General features: G+C 40.0%; 1 protein-coding gene across 7 annotated transcripts in view; it reads left to right on the forward strand.

Annotated features, from left to right (window-relative positions):
- The window catches only part of PIK3CB (phosphatidylinositol-4,5-bisphosphate 3-kinase catalytic subunit beta), a 112,451-nt gene that overhangs the window by 44,221 nt on the left and 42,693 nt on the right, over positions 1-25,537 (forward strand). For 4 of the 7 annotated variants that reach the window (XM_081006876.1, XM_081006877.1, XM_081006875.1 and 1 more), the window contains one exon: positions 15,757-15,896. The exons of 1 other annotated variant lie outside the window; for it this stretch is intronic. The gene's annotated coding sequence lies outside the window, so the exon portion shown is untranslated. Of the gene's footprint in view, positions 1-12,875; positions 12,895-15,756; positions 15,897-25,537 lie in introns of those variants that run through there. 2 more of the 7 variants (XM_081006880.1, XM_081006878.1) reach the window with 2 other exon arrangements.

Here is a 25,537-nt window from a genome sequence, read left to right on the forward strand (position 1 = left end):
CAAGCCTTGGTAGCACTGCCTCTAGAATTTCTCAGCTCCTGGAGAAGTGTGGAGTCCCATAACAATATATTAGATAGCAACCTGATAACCTGCTCTCAAAGTTGAAATGCATGTGCATTGATCTCTAGCAAGGTAAAACAATGTAATGATCCAGAAATCCAATATGGACGATTGAAATGATCCTAAGGGAGCAATACTAAGTATGAGAAGTCATAATAAATCATGCCAAATTCAGACTCGGTTCAGGAGCAGGGCTAAAGCTGACAGAGCCAGCGTAAGGCTGGCATAGGGAAAACAAACCTTTTTAAAACAGAGTTGGAATTACACCACCCATTTTGCCATCTTAATTTATGCTGGGTTACAAGGTCACATGAGCATGCTGAATGGGTTTAGGCTCCAGCCTAAGTCTCCTTCCTTTCTGTTACACCCCCCCCCGTCCCCTTTTCAGGGCTTAAACCAGCTTAAGATGTTAATGGAAGGCAGTTCTGTTGAAATGAGTTGGACTAACACTTGAGTAAACTTTGTGTCTTATTTGGCTCAGTCTATATCCAGATGTTCTGAGCAAACTACAATGCATTTGTCAATGTCTAAATTTTACTAGTGTTTCAAAATGCCACGCCTCATCATAATTTCCACCCTTTCTCATTTATTATTGCTCCATCTTGGATAGCTATAGAAGAGCCCCATTCACAAATGGACCCTTCCACATTCCAGAGCTGGGCTGTAGTTCAGTGGTATAGATGGTCCCTACGTTTCCTAAGTTTAGTTCCTAGCATCTCCAGGGCAGGTTGGGAAAGACTTTGTTCTTGGAGAGACAATTCTTCAGGTAAGCCTAGGAGAGATACTCCTTCCCGAATCCCTGGAAAGTCACTGCCACTCTGTGTGGATGATGCTGAGCTTCATGGACCAGTGCTCTGATTTGGTATAAGGCAGCTTCCTATGTTCCTGATGTCATTTAAATTTGGGGTGTTGGTTAACCCTGTCTTCTGTGTTGGTTGAGTCTGTGCATATCCCTGTAGTAATGTAAGCAGGTCTGAAGAAACTGGTTGAATGGTTCCTTGTTCTACCTGCTTTCCATATATTAGGCCAGTAACTCAAAAAAGAGGGAATCATTACTACTGGGGCAATGGACTTATATTTCCTTGGGTATGTGACTGTTCTTAATATTTCAATGAGATTTCTATTGTTTTTTATCTGAAATCAAGGTAGATAGTCCCTTCAGATGTTGTGGACTACAATTTACACCAGCCCTAGCTTGCAGCATGAATGCTTGGGGATGATGGGAATTGTAGTCTGCAATGTCTGGATGGCACCATGTTGGCTACCCCTGCCACACAAACTAGCTACTAAACATGTGGTGCGTTATGAGAGTGGGAAATGGAAGAACTACTTCTCTATTATAGAGACAGAGAGAGAGGTTGCTTGGGTGGGCTGCTGTTTTCAGCTTTTGCAATTTGTAAAATTTAAAATTCATGCTCTGATTAAACTTCCATGAATTCCTTTATAATAATAATCCAACTGCACCTTTCTCAAAGCTTGTCTCATTCGGAGCAAAGTATAGAATCATGGACTGCATGAAAGATGTAGCTTATTTTTCAAAGCAATCCTTAGAAGGTCAAGGTTGCCCTCTGGGAAGGAACAGTCTCATTTCTCTGCTCTCAACTGCACTGGTGCTAAATTAATGTTTAGCAACAGCAGTAACTTCAGCTAGAGGTGTGATAAAGTATATTGCTTTAAAGCCATTAAATGTGACTTCTAAAAAATTCTTCTGGTAGTGAGCGAGCTGTTGGAAGTGGACAAAAGAGTATTGCACAGCTATTTGAGGTTTTATTTCTGTGATCTTTCCCCTGCCTGGGTGAATTTTTATTGGTTCAGGTGTGCATATAATGACTTTTGTCTGCAAACTTGCATTGTTCAACAGGATGCATTTGCTCTGGAGTTCCTGGTTTCATTCACCATTGTCATAGAACCTAGCATGGCAAATATAGTTGATGGAAGTGAAGCAAACTGAACTACAGCATATGATCCTAGACAAGTAAGACACTGGTAGCTCCTTTTCTGGAAACTCTAATTTGGACAGGTTCTTAGTGGCATTATAGGAAGTATAAGAAAGCAGTATTAATCTGGCTTTTTTAAAATAAGTTTTAGTCTGACTATGAAAAAAATAAACTATTTCTGTGCTGTCAAAAAGAGAGAGAGAGAGATCCTAATCAATCGAAGGAAAATCTACAGCACATGTACAAGATGTTCCACAGCCCAGTTAAATATGAATGCTTGGATTGATTATTTTGTGCACCCTGCTTGCCATTGCTAGTAAATCTGGTCAGAGGGATCTTGACCAAGACCTTTCTTGATGAGCAAAATGTGTGGGTAAATTCATATAGGGAAAAATCAGAATCTTCTGTTTCAGAAGATTCAGGCCCCAAGCATAATTAAACATGATTAATTAATTAAACATAATTAAACATGAAAACTTTGAACGGGCCCAGAAACAGCTTGGGAGCCATTGAAATATATGTTGGTGTTAGGTGATCTGACATGTGGGCTCCTGTCAGCAGTGTGGCTCTGTTTTGTACCAGCTGACTTTTTTGGCACATATCAAAGGCAGCCCCAGGCAAAACTGAACTGGATGTCACCAAGGCAGATGTAACAGTGGCAAGATTGGTTTTCTCCAGAAACAGATGCAGACTCAGGTTGTGCAAAAGCACCTTTTGCCTTGGTCAAAGTAGCAAACTGGTCTTCCAGAAGCGCTCTCTGTTTTTAAGCAAGTTCCAGTGTATTCAGTGTATGTTTTTGGATACAAGAAGGTACCTCTCCCATTAGGCATGTGGTAGGTTGGTTCCTTAAGAATTGGTCAAGCTGACAAAAACAACATTGGCTTGTTAGCCATTTACATTGATGCTCTTTATTTGCGAAGTCAAAGTATTACTGGCTTATAGTTTGTGTAACAAAAATATTTACTTTAAAGTTGGTTGTAGTTGGCATTGGCAACTTTGGATACTAAAAAACCCATCGGATTGATAAAGAATGTCATTGCTTATTTTATGTGTGATTATTTCTATGCAAGTGTTGCATTTAGCTCTGCAGCCAATGAATGCTTGGTACAGATGGATACTGATGAGTGCCTGATACCAATTTGCACTGAGAAAGTGTCATTCAAAAATTCCCAGGTTTTTTATGATGCTGCTCACAGACCTTGGACACTAAATTCTATCACCAGTCTCCTTTATTACTTGAGTGCTTAAGCCTAGGTCATGCATGCAGTCCATCTGTGATCTGACCATCAGAGCTAACCGAGGACAACAAGAGGAGGTTGAGACACCCCTCACATCTGTCCAGCTGTTTTGTGACAAAGTGCAATTTTGAAAATCCATTACCTACAGAACAGACTATTATAATTGAGTGCTCCTGCCTTGGTGCAATTCACTGAAGCTTTTTCAGAGCCTTGTGATGAACAATAAGACTTGAAATGAACAGTTTCTGACCTCAGGCAGATAGCATTTGCTGTTTGCTTATGCAGGCGACAGCATTTACATAGTCTCTTGCATACTGTACTGGTTGCATTAGTAGTCAGGAAGAGTCTAACATGTAAGAAGCTGCAATTGTGAGTGCCTTTGCATTAATTGTTTGAACTGATATATTCTTTATTCTGTTTTCCCCATCTTCTCTATGACTCCTCCGAAAATAAAATCTTATTTATAGCTTGGGTCCTCCCACATAATTACCAACAATATTTTGGATGTTCTGTAGTCACTGCAGTGAAAGTACACTAGCTGTTCAGTGACTCACAATACCCCTGCTCCCCCAATAATAGTAACAAAAAACAAACAAACATTGGAGTTGTTTTATAGATCCTAGTGGTGATGTACAGGGAATTAATTATATTCAGGCTCAAGCTTTGATCCTAAAAAACAAATAAACCCCCAAAATCCAGTTTGTGGATCTGACTGATACTGGTAGCCTCAGTTTAAGTCCAAGCGCCTCTTTTGAATCACATCTATCAAAGGTAATATTTGAAAAATATTAAAATGTGAATGACCTGGGATTCCTGGGCATTTTTAGGTACAGACTCAAGTATGAACTGATTTTAAATCTTTAAGTTTAGATGTCTTTCTTCCTCACATGTAGACCATAGTGATGTAGGGAACTGGATACAATTATTATTAAATGTCAGTTTTTATAAAGATGGGCAGCTTGCATTCCAATCATCATCAAAAAGGGTGCAAGAAGTACGGGTGCAGAGGAGTATGTGCAAATATAGTTGCATATACTCAAGCTTTGTTTCAGTTGGGAGTAATGACTAGAGGATTTGGCAAAAGATTTCACAAAAGAGGCAGGTAGTTTTGAGGACGGATTTGAAGAAAAGTAGCAAGTTGTCTTTTGGGACAAGGTTCAAGCTATATGAGGTGGGACAGGACATGATGTCCATTTAATGGAAAATGTCTGAATGGTTGAGTACATATGGAGGAACAAAGAACCTAGGTTAGGGATGGAATAGTGTTATGAGTTCAGCCATCTTGATTACTGTAAATAAAATACTACAAATAAGGAATTTTAGCCTATTACAAGGTGAACTATATAGCAACATCTGTAGGAGGTGTGAACAGTTGCCAAGATAGACAAGTGAGATGTTTTAGCTACAGACATTTGCAAGTGACTACTACTCACTCTAAATTAATGTAACAGGGAAAGGATGTGCTCCATTGTCCTAGAAGTATTGCATTGATGTACACAACAGAAGAGATGAAAGAGTGCAAGCACAGTGCTTGTTTTGGGTCTGATATAAACTCAGTTTATTAGCTCATGAATCATACCATCTGAGTTAGGCCAGTATAGGATCTGTGGCAATTAAGAAGCATGTAACCTTGGGATAATTGCCGTATGCCATGGGATTTGTAGAATGTAAGGTATATTTACACTCTGGGAAGTCTGACCTGGAATCCCTAATCCATTGCCCTCCCATTAGCCCCAACAAGCAAGATTGGTGCTCAGAAGTGTTGGGAGTTGTAATCTAAAACATCTGGGGTGCACTGAGTTGGGGAAATAAAGTTCTAGGTGGCTGATATCTATATTTTTTGTGAAATTTTCACATCACAATATAGAATGCTTGGTGCTGTAGCATGAAAATACTTGAAGCATCTTGGATGGACATAAAGTTTAAATATTGCAGTTTTCAATAAGTATGCAGCAGATGTTGAAGTACTTCACTCATTAGAGATGGACTGAACTTTATTGTTCAAGCAGAATTCTGCTGCTATTAAAACCTTGGTAGCAGCACTCATGTTTATTGAGTTACCATGGGTGACCAGGTGGCAGGACCTTTGAATGCCTTTCCCTTATCACACAGGTCCAAGGATTGAATATCAGGAGCTCCTTCAGGTCAGTTTCAAGGTCAGTTTCCTTATTTGTATAAATATCTCCTTGTTCTGAATTACTTGTGCAGACAGAGTAGTTAGCTGCTTAATCTTCATGAGTAGCAATTCTTCTTTTTACTTTTCCAGCTCATAAGATGCCAGTTCCCTATTGTGTGCATGGGAATGTTTGTTTTGATACTTCCGGGCTATCACTGCTCATTACATAGCACTGTGGTAAATTTGGCAGAACCGGTTGTTCTTCTGGGTGGCAGAGGAAGTACTTCTATAGAAGTTAGTCAGGTGTTACTGAATGTCAAATGCAAAGGCTTCACTCAGGTCCACTTCCCAGCCTTAAATTCCAGCCGCCACAGGAGCCAGCACCTCAGTTGGAGCTGGATCCTTAGTCAAGGTTGGTGGGGGGGGTGTGTGGACAGGATGGAAGCCACTCATTCCACCCTCTCCAGGAAAACAGGGTATCCCACTAAAGGGTGCTTTTGTCCAGTGCCCAGAAAGGGAATTAGGGCCATAGCACTCCTCCAATGCTGCAATCCTGAGGGGTTGCACGTATTTGAGGATGTCTGTCATAGGGCAATCCTCATCAAGGATTGACCCCTAACAACAATCAGCCAGCAGTCAGGCTGGGTGATTCTGTATACACCCAATGACTATCCCAAAGCCTTACATCTGTGATCAATAAATTTGTGGCCTGTTTTGATCCATGATCAGTGACCTGTGGTTACTTCTCCTCAGGGCTTTTCCCCCAGCAGGAACTCACTGGAACTCCATTTCAGCACCTCTCAGGTGGGTGCTATTCCCATTATAAAAGAACAAGGGAGGGTATCACTGTTGAGTTCTGGCACCTCTTTTTCTAGAAAAATAGCACTGCTTCTACTACCCACACTTAGCTTCTGGGGCAGCAGTCTCATGGTACCTGGGTATGCAAATAGGTCCTCAGAAGTTAATAATATCCCCACCCCTACAATAAATCTTAGTTGGCTGCCTACCAACCCATATGAGAATTTAAAAAACAGTTGGGGGCAGGGGGTTTATTCATTTGTTTCACTTTGTTTATGTCCCAGAAATGAACAAAAAAAGAGGAAACACTTTAGATTTTCAAGCTATAGGCTTGACAAGAAGATTTTCCTTTATCAAACATGAAGGGTTTGATATGAAACTGAAACTCATGAAAACTTTGCTGAGTGTTACATGTGGTTTCTTTAATGTGGTTTCTTTAAATTGAAGGTTACACAGATAAATGAGGTTTGCTTGGTGCATTTCAAATGCATTCTCTCTACCTGTTTACATTTTAAACTCCACGTGTAGAAACATGGGTTTAAACAACCCAGCTGTTTGGAGGGTTACACAACTGAACAACAAATTTATGAATTCTAGTTTTTAGTTTTTATTTTAATGTAACCACAACCTCCTATTTGGGCAAGGGCTTGTTAGAATGCAGGCCAGACTTGTTTCTACTACTTGGGCTCAGCCCCTAAATACATGATGTAATGTGATTTCTGAACTGATAAATTGCTGTTTCTCGTTGATGAATTGTATCTTATTATCACTGAAGAATGGTAATCTCTTGCAGGCAGGCATTTTGGATGCAACTATTTAGGATGGGCTCTGCCTACTGCTAATTTAAATCATGGTCGTGGATTTTTGAGTTCTGTATAAGATTGATTTATAACCTGTAGCCAGTTGTAAATGTGTTTCTTTTTCACTGTTGTTTTTTGCTGTCTTCTGTATTTCACCAGAAATATGACCTATAAATAAATACACAAGAAGGTCTTACATAGATCTAAAGGAATCTCTTTCCAAAGGCAGAATTCAAAATTGGATTTCTATTATTCTTTATCACAATTTACTTAAATTATGGAGAAAAGATACAATGGCACAGCTCTTCATTAAACAATGTTAATCAGTCTGGTGCCTTGCAGATGTTTTGGATTACAAGTCACATTAGCCCTAGCCAGGACTTGGTTGGTGGAGGCTGTTGTAAAGCAAAGCAGCAATTCTGGTATGTGAATACATGCTTAAGGCTGTGGTCCTGTGCATGCTTTTCTGGGAGCAAGTCCTTCGGGGGGGGGGATGGGACTTGCTTCTTAGTTAAATATGCGTAGTCTTGCACTGCAAATTGGGGCTGAACTGAGCATGTTTTTGGCTTTTTTTTAAAAAAGAAGAAGTGGGTTTAGACTTACATTGGTGTCAGGGAGTGTGAGACACCACCTGGTCACCTAAGGCAATTTGTAGTCGTCAGTGGCGATGAGGACACATTACAAGCCTGGCTTTCCAAAGTTCAGATCACTAGTCTTTAAAGTACTGTAGTGTGTATATGTGTTGTTCCTGCTGCTACCCAGCAGGGAGAAACAGGAACTTTTAACAGACAGAAACTTCTTATACCTTGAGAACTAATACAGCATGGAAAGTCCCAGGAAAAACCAGCTTTTAGTCAAAATACAGAGTTATGATACAATTATTACACAAGTTTTATGAAATACCACTATGTGTCTGAAAGCACAGATGGAATTCCTGTGTTACTGAAGCTAGCTTTAAGAAAACATATCGCTCTAGCATTCCTACATATATTTAAATACCAAATTAAATAAAAATGTGGTTTTTTGTACACTATTTTTGCCCAAGAGCACATTTTTTGCTGTATGCCCTAAAAGCGTGTTCACTGCATTACAAAACAATCCAATGAGCTCATCTCTGTGCAAAGTTGTGTACTTCTTCTTCTTCTTTAAATAAAGCAAGATAGAAGAGGGGAACTACATAGTTGAAAGTGCAGCCACCCTAATCCTAAAGATGTGATGGCAAATGCAGCGAAGGTACAAAAATGTATTCTAACTCGTGTTTAAAGTATTAAGGAGTTAACATAGACATAAAAAAAAAGACTTTTTAAATGTTCTTAAAAGAAGGAAGGAACAGTAAGGATTATTGTTCCAAGACAATGTCCTGGGCATGGTAGGAAACAAGAGAAAAATGGTGGATGTCTGATGTAACAAGAGATTTTGCACCTAATAAGAAGAAAGGGAATCAGTCAAGTGAAGAGCCCAGCCTTCCATACAATGGTAAATCAAAGAGGAGCTGTAAGAATAGATTAAGGTAATGTCAGATTGAAAAATTAGTTTAATCTGAATACAAAAATGAAGTCATGACACAAGTCAGTCAAAAAGAGTAGATGGAAGTAACATAATAAGAATGAGTCACTAGTCTCTTGTGTGTTACCTTTAAGCCCAGAAAAGTGGGAGAAGATGATATTTGGACAACATGTGATATTTGTTCAGTTTAAAGGAATTTATTGGTATCTGGACTGACCGAACCCAAAGGGTGCTCATCAATGGTTCCTTTCATCCTGGAGAAGAGTGACTAGTGGGGTGCCACAGGGTTCTGTCTTGGGCCCGATCTTATTCAACTTCTTTATCAACGACTTGGATGATGGACTCAAGGGCATCCTGATCAAATTTGCAGATGACACCAAACTGGGAGGGGTGGCTAACACCCCAGAGGACAGGATCACACTTCAAAACGACCTTGACAGATTAGAGAACTGGGCCAAAACAAACAAGATGAATTTTAACAGGGAGAAATGTAAAGTATTGCACTTGGGCAAAAAAAATGAGAGGCACAAATACAAGATGGGTGACACCTGGCCTGAGAGCAGTATATGTGAAAAGGATCTAGGAGTCTTGGTTGACCACAAACTTGACATGAGCCAACAGTGTGACACGTCAGCTAAAAAAGCCAATGCAATTCTGGGCTGCATCAATAGGAGTATAGCATCTAGATCAAGGGAAGTAATAGTGCCACTGTATTCTGCTCTGGTCAGACCTCACCTGGAGTACTGTGTCCAGTTCTGGGTACCACAGTTCAAGAAGGACACTGACAAACTGGAACGTGTCCAGAGGAGGGCAACCAAAATGGTCAAAGGCCTGGAAACGATGCCTTATGAGGAACGGCTAAGGGAGCTGGGCATGTTTAGCCTGGAGAAGAGGAGGTTAAGGGGTGATATGATAGCCATGTTCAAATATATAAAAGGATGTCACATAGAGGAGGGAGAAAGGTTGTTTTCTGCTGCTCCAGAGAAGCGGACACGGAGCAATGGATCCAAACTACAAGAAAGAAGATTCCACCTAAACATTAGGAAGAACTTCCTGACAGTAAGAGCTGTTCTACAGTGGAATTTGCTGCCAAGGAGTGTGGTGGAGTCTCCTTCTTTGGAGGTCTTTAAGCAGAGGCTTGACAACCATATGTCAGGAGTGCTCTGATGGTGTTTCCTGCTTGGCAGGGGGTTGGACTCGATGGCCCTTGTGGTCTCTTCCAACTCTATGATTCTATGGAGCCTCACCCATACCCCTTTACATCGAAGTCCTGCCTTTCTCTTTGTGATGTTCCACAAAGGTTAAAATCTGAAACAGCTTTCTTAGAAATAAGAGTGAATAAAATCCCTTTCTCAGTGTAATTACTTTCTTTGTGCTCATTATATTTCACAATACTGTTTCAGCACCATGCAAGTGAGTAGAGTAAATTTATTTGACATCTGCTATTCAGCTTTCTGTTAAGTACCTGAGTAAGCACTCTTTATATTCCCTGGTAAGTTCGCTCTGTATGTTCATTTCCTTTCCAAACAAAAGTATAGTAAAGGAGAAAGTTCCAGTTCAGAAGTTGTATGCACTCATTAAACCCATCATGATCCTAACTGGAAACATAAAAGAACATCACAGTGATATGTGTTGCTTGAAGAAGAAGAAAAGCCATGGTTTGCTTTACTAGGAATGGGATGAGAATTCAGAACAAGGGTGCTTGACATGTGCACATCACTTCTCTAATTGTTCCAAGCTGAATTGGAGGTAGACACTGCCCACCTTAGATAGATCCTCTGCCCTGATTCCGCTGGCACTCCTCATCCCTTCCAGCAGCCCTATGCTGCAAATAGATGGAGATGTCAGTTGATTTGCATAGTGGGCTACTTTGAAAGGCAGCTTGTGGCAGAACTGTTCCTGAGGGAGACAGCTTACCCCACAAGTGGAGACTTTAGGTGCGTGAGGGTCCCACATGGGGCATTAGGAGAAGACAGCTAGCACAGGGATAGGCTCCCTCTTCCATTGCTGGGATTTTTCTTTTCCTAATGATGGAAGAAGAGGAATTTTAATCTTTTCACCTACAGCTTAATTTGTCCCTGTTAGTTTTTACCCACAATAACTTGTATATACATCTTTTTAACTGTGAGGCTTCAACAGAGCTTCCTTGCCTGTTTGTGTACATTGTGAGTGGATTCAGACGATTACTTAATGAGATGTACATGTGACCTCATGGTAAATTGGTTATATTTATCATCCTTTGAAGGAATACGTAGAATTCCCCATGTATCAGGTACAGATGCATGGTAAGCCACTTAGAACTTGCTATGAAAATTCTTGCCTTTATCAACCCACATTACTTTTCAGGTGGAGGTTACAATAATGATTTAAATGTGGTGTGTGCTTCTCAGTAGACTGCTTTGGGCTTCTACTTCTCTTTTACTTCTGTATCCTATCACCGGCTATACTCATAATATAAGCACAACAGTCTCCCTCCTCACATCTGCTTGGGAGGCAGATCTTGTTCTATATCTGCTGAAAGGGATGAAGGTGCTATCGTGGCTGTTGCTCTCCTGCACTGGTGCACAAGCCTTTAAGTGAATGCAACTTAAGGCCACACCCACACCATACATTTAAAGCACTATTACTGTATACCGGGGTGGCCAACTCCCAAGAGACTGTGATCTACTCACAGAATTAAAAACTGGCAGTGATCCTTTTGAGGATTCAAGCCTAAGCTCAAGGGGAACAGCCATTCACCAACAGATCGCTGGCAAAACAAACATCCTCACTGAGTAAACTCCATCTTACATTCTGCATGCAACAGTCATGCAACAATGGAGGGCAAGGGGGCGGGGCCAGATTCTATTTTACCAACGCTAAGAAAAGGGACCCAGTGATCGACCACGATCTACAGAAACCTCCTAGGGATCTACCAGTAGATTGTGATCGACCTGTTGGACATCCCTGCTGTATACTGTATTTCTTTAACAGCCATGGCTTCTCCCACAAGAATCCTGACAACTCTAGCTTGTTAAGCTACTTACTGAAAGTTGTTATGAGGCCTCTATTGCTCTTGCAGAGCTCTAATTCCCAGGGTCCTGGGAAGAGGGATTGCTTGTTAAACCACTCTGGGAATTGTAGCTTTGTTAGGGGAACAAGGGACTCCTATCAGCTCTCAGTAACCTTAACAAACTACAGTTCCCAGGATTCTTTGGGAGAAAGCCGTGAATGTTAACATAGTATAATAATGCTTTAAATATATGGTGTGGATGTGGCCTTAACTGATCAGCAATTTGAGGAGATAAAAGATTGATAGCAAGATTGATAGGGCAATATTTGTGACTCTCCAAGTCTGTCTGTTACTTATTTAAATGCAAACTAAAATAGTGCAGGAAATAAATAGGGAACTAGGGAAAACTGTTGCCCACAAACGATTTCAAAATGTTAACAGAAATGTAGCAGTGAATTAAGGCTCTCTGAAAGATCTCGCAGAGAACAGAAAATAGAAGTTTCATTTTGAAAATGTTGTTAGAATTTGTAATCTTTGCAAAACTGCAGGTGAAGACAGTAAATTGATTCTGGTTATGGGGGGTGGGGGTAGTTTTGGATTATTTCTGGATAAACTGTAGAGTTATTTTTAGCTGTAGTGATGCATGTTTGTATCTCTCTCTCTCTCTCTCTCTCTCTCTCTGTCTCTCTCTGTGTGTGTGTTTCATATAAAGTAATCAGTAAACAAATGCTAAAGGTGGTTAAAACAGAACCAGTGATGTGTCTTGACTATATAATGTAGTAAAATATCTTATCCGTTGATTAATGCAAGTCTTTCCCCTGTACAGTTGGTATGTGTATTGCAGCCAGAAAGCTAGGTATTCCTTTCTTTTTTTGCATGTAAAATAATTACTCATACGTTGACGAAAACATTCTTGGTATATGTGAAATAGTTGTGCCTGAGTGCCCCTATTTTAAATGGTATTTCATTTTCCCTACTCTTGTGAAATGTTTATTGTTGTTTACAGAAATAATCCCTTCATATTCTAATTATATGATCTCATTGGCTGGTAAGGAAATACATTTCCTGGAACACGGAAAAAGAAACTGTTGCAGCTAAAAAGCTTGAGTTTCAGACCCTTATCTTTCCTAGAATTCTTTTTTTTTTTTTTAAAGTTGTTATGTAAGCCTCATGGAAATTGGTGGAGTTTGTGCTGAGAGCTAGAATTTCAGCCCTTAATGCTTAGTCCCTCATCTCCTGCTGGCTCTTTCAGATTTATTTTCAGTTTAACTTCCAGGATGGTTTTGTAAGGTAGAGAAGAGACTGCAGTGCTTTCTTCTTTGGCAAGGAGAAGCTAACTGTGAATTCATCCGCTGTGTTGGATTGCAGCAGAACCTATTTGTGAAAGCTTTGCTGCACTAGTCTAAAAGGGTTTTTATGGACTGGAAGCTTTTTATCCCTGTGAAAGGTAATGCAAAATAATACCAGTTCTTGCTAAATTTCAGCAATGTTTACATTTTACCCTGTAATACAAGTGTAATATTAATAGCATGCTACTGTGTTCCATGATATGATGTGTTTACTTATATAGGGTTTTCTCTCTCTCTTTCTTTTGGGAAAGAATGTAGGAAATTGACAACTGACTTTACCATAGGTGTGTGTTTCCTCTTTTGTACTTGAGATTTTTTGACTTGCTGGAGTGTTCTGTGTTAACTGGATTATTGAGACAGATTTTGAGTGTTTGAGGATAAGTGTGTGTGTGCACGCGCATGCGAGGGCTCGTGTGTGCATGCCAGTGTGGTGGAGGATGGAAACAGCAATGTGTATTTCCAAACAAACCAGCACAGAGAAGATTTGTGGAGTATCATTTGCTATACATGGTCACAGCCCCTCTGTCTAAAATCTTTGACTCATACTGGACTTGTATTAGCAGTGGCAGTTGGAGATGGAGGAACTGGGAATCTTGCACCACTCTTCTGCAGATTGTAATTCAGGGATGGGGAATCCATGGCTGTCTAGATGTCCTGGATTCAAATCCCATCAGGCTTAGCCAGCATGGCCAGCAGTTGGGGATGATGGGAAATGTAGTACAATTCCCACAGGTTTCCCACATCTGCTGTAACCAGTAAAGTCTGCTACTAGTTAGGTTGTTTGTTCAGTAGTACAGATCTGTGGGGGTTTCATGTTGCATGCATACAGTTGCACAACCAACTTGTGCAATCTGCATAGTGCTTCAGGTCAGTGGAAAACTGACCCATATAAATGGGTAATCCAGAGGGATAAATTGTAATGTTGGTGTCTGCACTACATTGATTCGTAAAATGCTATATATCTATCAGTGGAATTTCCCCCTAAACGGGTAGTGTGATGCTATATAATTACTATTGATGCAGGTCTGGTTTGTGGTGGAACAGTTTGCTTTGCAACAGTGCAGACACAAGTGCAAATGCAGTCTGAGCACCTGTTATGCAAAGAATTAGGGCTGCAGTCTTGTACTCTGAGAGAAAGCACATTGAAATTGAGGAAACTTATTTCTGGTAGGATTCATCTGCAGATTTTATATCTACTTGGCAACCATTTGAAATCTTCACTGACTATATATTTAACAATAAATAAATGGCCTTCACTGTTAGTGGATCAATAAGTTACCTGCTGTCTGCCATTGTCATTATTGGAGATATTGGTGGTGGCACTTATAAGTAGACTCAGAGGTAATGGATTACGGCTGAAGCAGCAATTTGTACCCTAGTTCTTGTACCCTCGCTGATAAACAATATTTGAGCCAGACTGCCAAAAAATAGTGGGGAAATGCCCTTCCTTTCCTGTTAACTGATCCTGTGTATTTAATTTTATTAGCATAGGCTGAAAGGTCATAAGGAAGATCTTAACATCTGGTATGTTTCTTCTGATGTGTAATGACTTAGTAGAGATCTGTCATTTGTGTACACAAGTTATCTGAAGCTGACTTTGAATAGCTATACTAGGCTTGCAGTTGGCCACAAACCTAAGACAAAGTACAGTTCCTTCCTGGGCTTTGTAATGATACAGTGTTTATACTTCTGATACTGTAAGAGGGTGTGCAGCTGCTGCATCTTTTGCTCTTTTCAGCTGGTCATCTCCTCATCCATCCCACTGCATATTGCTGTAGTAGAACCATGTAGAGCCATGACAGTCATAGCAGGTGGGTGAAAGCGCCCATGAAATATCAGGGCGGGAGGCACAGTGGTTGGCTTCTACCTTTGTGTTTTAGAGCCTTTAGAACAGAAATGGGGAACCTCTGTAGACCTCTAGATGTTGTTTTACTCTAACTCCCCTCAGCAGAGCTCCAGTCAACATGGCCAATGGTAAGAGATGACGGGAGTTGTAGTTGAACAACATATGGAAGGCTAGAGGTTCTCCACTGTTGCTTTGAATGTATGTGGACATGCTCTAGGTAAGAACTTAGCAGTCCTTTTCCTTCAGGAGCATGACCTGCCAGAGCTGTCATTCAGGTTGTTTTGTAGCACTCAGTTCCTTGTGTTGAATAGTTTACTGCAGTGCCACTTATTGTCTATGCCAGAGCAAGCCTAAGGGGAGTTGGGTTCCAGCAACATCTGAAGAGCACTTTGTTGGCTTCCCTGCATATAAGCCAATAAATTAGTGAATATATTATTACTATTACAGTACTATTATTATTGTTGTCGTTTAGTCGTTTAGTCGTGTCCGACTCTTCGTGACCCCATGGACCAGAGCACGCCAGGCACTTCTGTCTTCCACTGTCTCCCGCAGTTTGGTCAGACTCATGTTTGTAGCTTCGAGAACACTGTCCAACCATCTCGTCCTCTGTCGTCCCCTTCTCCTTGTGCCCTCAATCTTTCCCAACATCAGGGTCTTTTCCAGGGAGTCTTCTCTTCTCATGAGGTGGCCAAAGTATTGGAGCCTCAGCTTCACGATCTGTCCTTCCAGTGAGCACTCAGGGCTAATTTCCTTAAAAATGGATGCGTTTGATCTTCTTGCAGTCCATGGGACTCTCAAGAGTCTCCTCCAGCACCATAATTCAAAAGCATCAATTCTTCGGCGATCAGCCTTCTTTATGGTCCAGCTCTCACTTCCATACATCACTACTGGGAAACCATGGCTTTAACTATACGGACCTTACTATTATTATTATCAACAGTAAAATTGTGTAGATTTTACATGATGTTGTACTGTGGAATGTTCAGGGAGAGTATTTTGGCTGGATGTGTGTTTATTAAGGGCTAATTTGGAGTTGCAATAATTTAAAATTTCATTTCATGTAATTATTTTAAAAACATGCCGATTCCCCTTTCTTTTTCTTCTTTTCTTAAAGGCTAACTTTTGAACATCTGATAGAGCCTTCCAAGGAAACCAGGAGAAAAGATGGTTTGTACAAATAAGCTTACATAGCCAGAATGAAATTAGAAGAGTTCTCTGGGAAAAAGCAAAAATGTAAGCTCTTCCTTTTTCAAGGTACCATTCCATACTTATGCTACTTATTTATCTCTTAATAACATGTTTAGAGGGAAAGTCTAGGTAGCTGTCATTATAGATCAGCTCTTAATGCATGCTCTGTTGGAAAGAGTAGAGCTTTTAACCTAAACTCAGTGTTTCCTCTCCAGACACACAGGGAGGGGAGCAGGTTTGCATCAGCAGGTGAAACCTTTCTTTTGTATGTTTAGACATGGGTGGGAATGAGGCTCCTTGAACACAGACCCTTTGTGATCAGATCCCCTGATTGTGTAAGTGTCTTTGTGCATATAGCTATATGTTCATAAAGACCTGCTTTCATCTTTGAACACTCAGAAGACAGGGTTGGCTTTTCCTTCACACATGTAGAACAAATGCGCATAAAGGACTTTTGTGTCTGTCATTTTAAAAACTTAAGACTTTGGATACTGGGCATATTTCTGTTATGTTAAAAATCTCGCTCAGAGCTAGAAAACCCTATGCAGTTTGTTTAGGTAAGAATAAGTCCTCAACAATTATCATTAACCACAAACGATGATGTGGAATAATGGTTTAAAGTGTATTTGCTAACCATGGTTTACCTCTGTATCATTTATAAGGTCTTCTCCAGCGTCACCGTTTTAAGTGTGGCATGCTGGCTTTGCTAGTGGCTTACAACTCTTATCCCATGGGGACAGGTCTTATTCTGGCAAGCAAAACCATGAATTTATTACATTTTTGTAAATTTAACTCTGTTTAAGGCAAAACACCATTGTGTTAATTATCTTAAACATTTCTCTGCACCGTAACAATTTGCCCGAGTTCAGTGGATCTTAGACAAAATAGAGGTTGCATCAAGAATAAAGAATCTGGCTCCCCAGATGTTATTGGACTACAGCTTCCATCAGCCTTGATTATTGGCCATTCACACTGGGTCTGATGTGAGTTGTAGCCCAACAATATCTGGGGAAGGCACAGGTGTCACATTGCAAAACTCATCCAATACTTTGAGAAGAAGAATAATTGCAGGGGGCTGCAGACCTCACCCGTCTAAAGTTGATTTCCCACTAATTTTCTCAGTAAACAAAAACGAGACTGTTATGTGTCTGCCATGTAGCATCTGGATTTGTGTGGACAGATGTTTGAGTGCAGAAATGAACCTGGATTTCCCATTGTCAGACTTTGGGGCCACTGCACAATGCAGGAAATCTCATACTGGATACCTTCATTCTTCAGGCCTAGCTGAGCAGCTGTTCCAATCTAGGCTCCTGAGATTTCATGAGTAATTGTAAACAGGAAGTGTTCTGGAACAGTCATAGTTCCACCTACTACTACATCCTATTAGTCATTAAAGGAACTTGATATTTATCAGGCCTGATTATTCTTGTATGGCATCTGTAAATGGGAATCTTGGGGAGAGGGGAGAGATTATGATTATGATTATTATTTTAATGTCACCCTTCAGTTGAAACAAAACAAAACTCACAAGGTATATAAAAGATACATAGGGGAATGGTTTTCTTCTACCTCAGGCAGGTTGCTAAAGGATAAAATAAGTTTTCTGTATTGTCTTATAACTACTGCTCATACGTTTCTGCATCTGAGTAATGAATTGCAGCTTGTTTGCTTTTTTTTGGTTTGAATTCTCCATTTACCCATTTTTGTTTTTGTTTTAATGCATTTTCCTCATTCAGCATTGATTTATCTTATGGGGCACATCTGTTTATGACACTTAAAGAGCCTGAATAGAATAGAATTCTGTGGCTCTTAATTACTGAGGACCCCCATTAAATCAGTTGGCATACTGGATACCTTTCCAATCCAGTAAATGTAGTGTTGATAGGCAAAATCAAGAAAGTACTACCTTTTTTAAAAAAAATCCTTCTTGATTTGCTTCTTGAAGGTCGGTGATTGGGAATTTGATCAGTCAAAAAGGATTGGTCAATTTGTTGTTTTTAAGCCTTTAAAGTTATAGAAAGAAAGATCACAAACAACAAATTTGTTACCTGTGTGAATTACAAAAACAAATTGATACTGGTAAACAGTGAGTTGCACCAATGCTAAATGCTAAACCTACTCAGTGTGAACCCATTGACGTAGATGAACTAAGCAATTGATTTCAGTCGACCAACTCATAGGAGAACTTAGTAGCATTCTGTGACTGCCCCCCCCCTTTAAATGAAATATTTTATTTCTGCCTCTGCCGGTACCTCAGGAAGCTCTAGATAGCATACATAGTTCTGAATAGCCCAACATCACCTAATGAGCAAGTGTAGATTTGTGCCTGGGTCTTGCTGGTCTTAACCCAACACTTGACCTTGCTGTGCAGTGGTATTTGTCAATAGCAATTGCTTGTGTTCGTGTTTGAAGATGTTTGAAGATTCTTGCAGTTATAACAGGTCTGTGGTAGAGATGTGCCATTTATGTTTTCAATAATAGTAATACTTAGCATCTTTATATTACTTAGAGTGTTGAGTACTCTTAATGTACTCAGAAATCCTTACACCACCATCCCCAGCCTGGGGGATCCAGATGTTTTGAACTGCAACTCCTGTCAGCCTCAACTAGCATGGCTATTGGCCATCCTGTGGCTAGTGGTAGTCCAAAACATCTGGAGGGCACCAGATTGTGGGGGGCTCTCCTATAATGTAGGTAAATATCACTGTCCCATTTTATAGATGAGAAACATTGAATATTACTTCATTCTACCTAGGAGTTGAGGTGAGATTTGAGAGACAATCCCCCAGCTTGCATTCTTGGCTACTATGCCACACCAGCTGTACACCAGCTTAATCTTTGTTAGGGAGGATAAAAATCTTTTAAATACATTCCATAAATGCATGTGGTCAAAGACAGGCTTGCACAATAAGTTCTTCAGTGTTGGTTAGTGCGAAATCTAAGTTTCTGGATGAAATAAAAACCATTCCTAGTGGTTGTTTTAACATCTCCAAACATTGTACTTTCACAGTTCTTCAGTATAATAAATATGTTCTTCAATTAGAATTATCCTGGCCAAATATTACAAGTCTTTAAAAACATACTTGTGGTACAGCTTCCACTGTATTTTGCTCCTGAACGAGGTTTCGTGTATCACAGAAGCTCCAAATACAGGGAGAAAGACAGAGTAGCCACAGACATTCAAACAGTGATTTCATGCCAGCTAACTTCACTGCTATCCAGGAAGGGGATATTCTGTGTAATAGTGCAGAAGGACCTGTCAACGGCTGTCTTTCATAGCTCAGGAAATCAAATATTCTCTTGACTACAGCAAGCTTTGCTAATATTGAACAATTCAGTGATCAGACTGAGTCTGCAGTACTATGCATACTACTTTGGGAGCAAGTCCCATTGAACTCTTTGGGAATTAACATCCAAGTAAGCATGTATAGGATCAGGTTGCCCTGTAGAATTCAGCTCTGACCACAAAATCACACTGTCATTGTTCTAAGCAGCTGTGTAAAGCTTATGAAATGTAACAAGAATGAAAATATTTCATTTAAAAGTATTGAATGTCTATATTACTGTTTCTACTCTTCATTAGTGTTTGCTTATAGAAGGAGTGTGAATGTGTGGTGTAATGTTTTTAATATTAGAAAAATACAAAAGAGGCCCAATGTAGGAAAATACTGTAACATAGAGAAGAAATAACAAAGGTGCACCTTGTCCAGAAATTTCCTGTTCCAGCATATAACAAATGTGCTTCTTCAATAAATGTGTTTAATCCTGAAGATGCTATTTGGAAATTGAGGGAACAATAGAGTTTTCCCAAGTGACAGCAAAGCAATGGTGAGAATATTTATTAATAGTTCTTAATTTCATCAGCCAATTTCATCAGCAGAACACAACTGCTTCAGGGTTTTCAAGTATTAAATAGCTAGTCACTTCATTTCATTTACCAAGAATGTACAGTATGTTTAATGTTATGTATGTTAGTTTCTCCAGGGTAGTTGTTAAAGTCTGTGATCACTTATTGAAATATCAGGGTTTGTAATGAAACATACTTGAAGCATTGATAATTACTAAAGAAGAACTCCTCCTAATTACAGTGGTACCTCAGGTTAAGTACTTAATTCGTTCCGGAGGTCCGTTCTTAACCTGAAACTGTTCTTAACTGGAAGCACCACTTTAGCTAATGGGGCCTCCTGCTGCTGCCGTGCCGCCGGAGCACGATTTCTGTTCTCATCCTGAAGCAAAGTTCTTAACCTGAAGCACTATTTCTGGGTTAGCGGAGTCTGTAACCTGAAGCGTATGTAACCCGAGGTACCACTGTACTTCTGAGGGGAACATCCTATATGAAAGCTGCTATGCTGTGGTAATAGTCCCCTATTGTAAAGAAGTGTGACAGAGTTCACTGGGTGATAATTTGAGGGCCAAAGTAGGAATTACACAGGAGCCATGTGTCTTATCAGAGTCTTTGCCTTCTTCACATATATAGCCACTGGGCATGAGGATTAAGTATGTTGGAAGCTGCCTGATGCCAGGCTATCCTGTTTTCCATCTAGCCTAATATTGTCAGCAACATCTAGAGGTGCACAAGTTCCCCATGCTGACTTTAATTGTATCATCTATTCACCTTTACTGGAGACCCAGTCAGTCACCCACTAATTTGAATAGATGTTGTATTTAACAGAAAGTATTTGCAGGCTGTATTTGATGTATTTGCAGGCTGTTTGTTCATTTGACCTCTGAAGAAGGCCTTTAAATAACAAATGGCCAAAATGTGTTGGGCTGTTTTGAAAACAAGGTCCTCATTTTGCCAACATCTTGAGATACTATTTCCTTTGGTCTGGGTTTGTGGTTTTTTAAGGTTTTTTTCATATGAGACATCCTTTTTCATGAGTGGTTGTTCCGTCATGTCTTGTTCAGACCCTGAGAGTTATGGGACCTGTACTTTTTATAGTCATGAAATTATGCCTGGTAAGAATATGCCCTTACACAACAGTAGAGATAAAATTTGTAGGCTGACGTGTGTGCAAGAGATTTCATGTGTACAGCTGTATTTGAGACTTCATCTTTGTGTGGATGCTTGGAGATAGGCTGATCTGGTGTGCCTCCAGGTATTGTATGAAGTAGCTAAATTACCAGCTGTAATTCATAGTCAGTGCAGAAAACATTTCAGGAAGGAGCCTTAGGGGAGCTTGCTCCCACAGAGCCAACAGAAAAGGGCCTTGCCTTCTCACCTCTTTCTCAGATGCAGCCAATATAATTTTAGGTCCTGTGGCTTACAGTTTGAACTGGGGACACAGCAGCTGATGTGCAGTTTTTTAGGTTCACCTCTTTCTTCAGTTCTTCACTAAGATACAAACTATCCTTAGCTCCTAGAATAGTTACTCTAATGCTCAATATTGTCTACAACAAGGATCCTGAGATTTTCCGGTTGACCCAACCATTTATTGATTATGGTATTCAAACATAGGGAAATCCTTTTCTTTTTCACACTTCCTTTGGCAGGGAGTGAGTGGGTTACAAAGATAAGAAAGAGAGACTGGTGGGGTGAATTTGCCATGGGATTGTGAATTGTCTGAGACAGAGGAACCTAAGATTTGGAGACGTTCAAGGACACTCAACAGAGAACCTGCACTGTGGTGGGAGACTTTAGAGCAGAAGTGTCTTTTTTGTATGTTAAGAGACTTTTCATATCAGTAGTGTAGTAACACCTTTAAATTATCTCTAACAGTAAATCATAGATAGCAGTGATGAATGAAACAACGTAATTAAAATTAGAACAAAAATCTGAAGATTTGAAAAACAGATATTTATCTACTTTTATGACACAAAAGAATTGGAAAGAAAAGAGACTTTTAATAATCATGTGCCTCCTTTTACAGTTTTGCATCTGGGTAGAATTATTGATAATTGAGCCCCTCTCTTCAGTAGGGATGAGCTAACCCCTCCCCCCAGTTCCGCCCCATTTTTATTCCCAGATTCTATTATGGCTTAAATTTAATTACAGTTATAAGTTGCTAGAAAAGGGGTGAGACTACATTACTGACTGAGTCAGGCAGTCATGTTGAAAATTGGTACAAAGTGCCAGGAAAAGAAACCATTATTAAGATCAACTTTATAATGGAGCATGTGAGTTTTTTGAGATAACGTGAGTTCTGCATGTTTGGGATAAGCATTGTGAACACTGATTCATTGACAACTTGACCCTCTGAACTGCAGTTGACCTATACAGATGCATGCTGTTCCAAAAGGCATTACAGCATCTCTTTCTATTATATTAGAGCAAATGAGAAGTGCTACGAATTACTGAGCATGCCATGCATACTCTTAATAGAATAATTAGGAAGCAAACTAAAGAGTACTTTAAAAGGGATGTGCAGAACAAAGGCAGGGGCTTCCGCTCAATGTTAAGCCATTTTGTTTTTAATTATTTATACCCTCCTTCAGAGAAACAGTATATAGCTCTTGCACTGTGAAACGCATAATGCCTTCCGGTAAACACAATGCATTGATGAGCCATGCTGGAGTAAAAGCCTCTTACAAGCCTGACTACTTGGGGAAGGCCCATAGCTCAATAGGAGAGCATGTGCATTGCATGCAGTCAATATTTGGAATCTCCAGGTAGGGGTGGTAGAGACTCCTGCCTGAAATCCTGGAGAGCTGCTGCCCATCAACAATAAACAGTACTGAGCTAGATGTTCCAATGGCTTGGCATAATAAGTCTGCTTCCTATACCCACTAGGAACTTCTGTTGAACTGGATGGGACCTAACACCCCAGGAACTAGGCCATAGTACATATGACACAGTTCTGTTAATTCAGAAGAAAGTCCCACTGTGTTCAGTGGGGCTTACTTCAAGGTGAGCGTATGTGGGATTGTGGCCTTGTGATCTAAGCCTTAGACCCGGCAGGGGCCAAAGATTATTCAATTCACTATCTGTCTTAAAATGGCATTCTGTTAAATGATATTCAATATATGCCATCTTTTATCTAAGTTAACTGTAAACACTGGTGGTGTGCACCAGCCACAGGATTCACGTTGTATCTGTAGCGTTACAAAACAACTTGAGCTGTGTTGAATCCACTGTCTTTCTGATTTGGCTTGTTATTCAAGGCTGCATCATATGTCTTAAATCCAAAAGTCTGTTTCTCCCATCCTATTGACTGAAACAGGTAATCTGAAAACAGAAATGGATGGAACTTGAAGGCAACAGAGCTTTTCCTGGACCAGTCAAACTGCAGGGTTTTTGTGTGCGTGCAGGGAACCTTGACAAATTTTTCTAACTCTTAATTTTTTTCACAGAATTGGATGCAATTCGCAGGCAATTTGTTGGCCCCTCTGAAGGGATAAAGGGTTGTATCCAATGCAGGGCTTTTGTTTCCTCTAATGCCCCTGCTCTCCCCAGCCCTCCAGTGCTGATTTTGAGGGTGCAGAGGGGACAGGTGGGGAAATTATGTTGTATGCAAAGAGCTGAAGCATTGGCTACATACCAAAGTCTGCCACTTTCAGTAGAATAGGTGTAGTGGTTTTCCTACAAGGGCAGACTTTATCTTGTGGGGGTGGGTTAAATAGAAATCAGTCTGGAAACTGATGGTGGTGCCCCTGGATAATTGGGTAATGATGGGTTGGCAATGAGCAGCACAACTGGGATAGTACTTCAGGGACAAGCTTCCATAGCTGAGTATGTCTCTGTGTATGTGAAGATACTAGACCTAGAAAAGGGGGGGGGGAGAAAACTTTAATATAAATTAATAATGCTCACCAGGAAGAACTTAAAACTGGAGGCAGGAGAATGAAGCCTTGAACTAGCAAACTAAAACTGGGAGAAGTAACATTTTAAATGAATGAAAAGCAACACACACAGCAGTTTGTGTGGGATGGGGACTCTAATAAAAGATTGCAGAAGCCTAAAGAAAAATAAGAATGGAATGAAAAATAATTTAAGTAGGTGATATTTGTTGGAAAACAGAAAGGGATTGAAATAAAAAGGAACAAATAAATCATGTGAAAACAGAAACGGAACTGAAGGAAACTGGAGCGATCCTATACTGAGCTCTCTTAAAGGTTTACAAACTAAGAATGAACACAAATTGATTGAAGTATTGATTTTTAAACTGTTATGAAAGAGACAGTGATTCAGAAGGGCACGAACACCCTTCCCTCAAATCACTGTGTTTGGAGTGCCCTGTGAAAATAATTCACTGTGGTTAAAACATAGACCTGTTCAACAAAATGAAAGATTCCACCCCCACCCTGGCCACACACACACACTCCCCTACTCAAGTTTAGGGTCTTTCTGTAGTCAGTTTGGTCACTTTAAATTGAAAAAGGCCGTGGTTTGGGGGCACCCGAGTTCACAGAACAACTTTAGCAAGGCCCTGATCCACCTTGAGATTCCTTATTAATGATGCAGTCACTCCTATTTGCTTCGTAATTTGAACTGCACATGGAGGTGATAGACACCCCTACCAAATACTGCAACTCACAAGCACAAATTATGTAGAAAATGTGATTATTATGTTATCTTCAGAAAAAGTAACACATATTTTTTAAAGAAATACACAGTTGAATAGGAATATTTGGCAGTTTTTCAATGCAGCGTTATGTAGAATACTTATCTACTGTATTAAAATGTGAGGTGAGTTTACATCATCAAGTGCAGCAACTCAAGCAAAGTTAAAATAGAAAAGTTCCAAACTACTGTTTTATATATAAACTGTATACTATTTTGTATATAAATGCATAAACACACAAGAAAATGTACTTGCAGAAACTACAAACATTAAAACAAACAGTTGCGTGATTCACTGAACAAAAAGTGTGTTTCTACCAACACTTTTAAATTTACCTATCACATATGATATGGCAGCCATCTTCAGATATCTCAAGGGCTGTCACGTGGAAGAGGGAACAAGCTTGTTTTCTCCTGCTCTGGAGGGTAGGACCCGAACCAACGGCTTCAAGTTACAAGAAAGGAGATTCTGACTCAACATCAGGAAGAACTTTGACAGTAAAAGCTGTTTGACAGTGAAATGGTCTCCCTCAGGACATTGTGGACTCTCCTTCCTTGGAGGTTTTTAAGCAGAGGTTGGATGGCTATCTGTCTTGGATGCTTTAGCTGACATTCCTGCATTGCAGGGGGTTGGACTAGATGACCCCTGGGGTCCCTTCCAACTCTACAGTTCTACTCTACAGATTTAAATCAACTCTACAGATTTCAACTTTCTTATTTAAAATATTTTTATACTCTCCTTCATCAAAATGATTTTGAAGTTGTATTGTTTCAAACAAACAATAGTTAAAGATAACAAAACAAGAAGCTGCAGTTAAATTTTTTTTTTTTTTTAATGGAAGCCAAACCTGTCTATCTTCTTGCACTTGGTGGAGGAGGAAGAGAGTGTGAGAGCCAAAGGCCCACTAACATTCATTCCCATCACAGTGAACTATGGTTCATCATGATGTCTGAACTGGCTCATTAGGTATAAATAGTTGCATACAAACTTTTTTCCCCTTTTGCTGGGGGCTGTTTAAAATTCCTCTCATGTAACTATTTGCCACAGATGGATCTTTGGCATTATTTCAACTGCTGGATGTGAGGGTGTTAGTCATTCACAGGCATCGCCTTGCATTATACAGTTTGGCCTGTGATTCATTCTCATAGCAGTCTCATGGCTGTGACAAGTGCCATTTTCTGTATAAATACTTTGCACTTCTCTGAC

Source organism: Podarcis pityusensis (genome assembly GCF_964106645.2).
Source record: "Podarcis pityusensis genome assembly, chromosome: 5".
NCBI classification, from domain to species: Eukaryota; Metazoa; Chordata; class Lepidosauria; order Squamata; family Lacertidae; genus Podarcis; species Podarcis pityusensis.